The sequence below is a fragment of the Papaver somniferum genome, chromosome 1 (assembly GCF_003573695.1).
Source record: "Papaver somniferum cultivar HN1 chromosome 1, ASM357369v1, whole genome shotgun sequence".
In the NCBI taxonomy this organism is placed as follows: domain Eukaryota; kingdom Viridiplantae; phylum Streptophyta; class Magnoliopsida; order Ranunculales; family Papaveraceae; genus Papaver; species Papaver somniferum.
This window is the reverse complement of record NC_039358.1, coordinates 240,651,908-240,653,922: the sequence shown is the minus strand read 5'-3', so window position 1 is coordinate 240,653,922 and position 2,015 is coordinate 240,651,908.

Genomic DNA, 2,015 nt, shown 5'->3' with positions numbered 1-2,015 from the left:
ATTAGAAAAATTCAATCACACTGAACAAAAAATAAACAAACAAAGCAATTTATAAAAGTACTTCCCATGGATATGGACTAATATCTATGAAAACTTCCTTCCAAACCATTGACATGTACGGCTTGCAAAACTAGACCTCCTCCGCTTGATTACCCGGACTTCCCATTTTTTTTTATTGATCAATAAACAAAGAATATACTGATCAAAGAGAGGGGTATAAAAGGATTGTACCACCCAAAGTTAATATAGAAGCAACAAACAGAAAAAGAAAGAAAAGCTATGGAGAGGAATACTTGATTTTCTATTGATATTTGTTTTTCATTGGAGTCGCCTTGTACGTCAGCACCACCACATGAAGAAGTTTCATAATCGCAGATACTTCTTTTGGTTGTCGAGTTGAGGGGTCTAAAAGGATTGTACCCAAAGTTAATATAGAAGCAGTAAGCCACATACCATACCAGCATCCCGACTAAATACAAAAAACAACGAAAAAATTACATCCCCATATAACCGTATCGCAATCATCCAGCATGTAAGGCGATGGATCGCTAGAAAGCAACCCAAATATCAGCCGAATCGCGCTGTTTTGGATGTTGGCTAATATAGGCCAGGATGATGCATACCGCTCCAAGATCTTTCTGACATAATGTGAGTCCGTTAACTGTAATAGAACGTAAGTCGTACCCAAGGCCAAGTCTAAACAGGTGCACATATTTCCAGTAAACAAAATCAATGTAGCTTGCGGGAGACCGCCGACACGGATACCAAGCACTAAGCCTGCATAAGCAAGAATTTCAGACCCCAAAACCGTGTACACGTAAAATCTCTGCTTCTTGTTAGCATAGACGAGAAATATGATGATGTAGATGAGTTCTGTAACGAAACCTACTGCGTTGCTTATGGCGAACAGATAATTTCCGTTGGTAATGAATGGTGAACCATATAAAACGAAGAACGCAAAACGGAGTAACGACTAGATGTGAAGTGCAAATCCATGGATTCTGTACATTTTTGATCAATGGAAACTCATCCCTTGCTTCTTTCTTGATAATCTTATCTTATGGCAATATGTAGGTATATGAGATACGAATAAAAACAATGAACATAGATTCCCTAGAAATCCAACTTGAGAGCGGAGCAACTCAGGGCTAGTCGGCATTGTTGATGGGATGAAATTAGTCGAACAAAAATAAAGTTGAGGGATATATAGGTATGTATGAAGTTCGATATCGAGTCTAATTCGAGTTCTTTAGTTATTAAAGTCTGCGAACATCCAACTCAAAACCAATTGGAAATGAGTGGAGAGGTCCTAATAGATTATAAACCGCAGGATCTTAAATAACCCAACCATGTGGGACTAATAATCTCAACACGCCCCCTCACGTGTAGTCTCGGCGGGTCTTACAAACACGTGGACAATTAAATCGGGTGACGCGGAGTAAAGGTGCGGTCAACTGACTCGACACAATTAGCCTGCTTTGATACCATATTAAAGTCTGCGGGCATCCAACTCAAAACCAATTGGCAATGAGTGGAGAGGCCCTAATATATTATAAACCGCAGGATCTTAAATAACCCAACCTTGTGGGACTAATAATCTCAACATTAGTCTTTCCTAAAAGGTTTAGGGTTAGATGGATTATTTGCGGATCGCACGGAAAATCTAGCAAATCCAGTGTAGCCACTCGGGAAGGAGCCACATTGGGCTTAGTCGGGATATTAGTCATGAGTTTGTATGGTTTTTGTCTTTATAATTCCTTTTTGGTTAAAAATCCGAAGGCAGGAAAGCTTACTCTTGTAAACAGTGTCCTTGCCATATATATGTTCTCCCGGTTTCCTCCTATGAAGGTCATAAACACTATAGAATCATCTGGTGGATTGGGAAAAAAGTCTATCCAAGTGGTGGTGGCGGCTAACTTCAGAAAACATGCTCACAGGATATTCTCATTGATGGACTTTTGGTTGTCTTTGGGTTGGGGTAGCAAAGACAACCAAAAGTACGAATATGAGAGTAG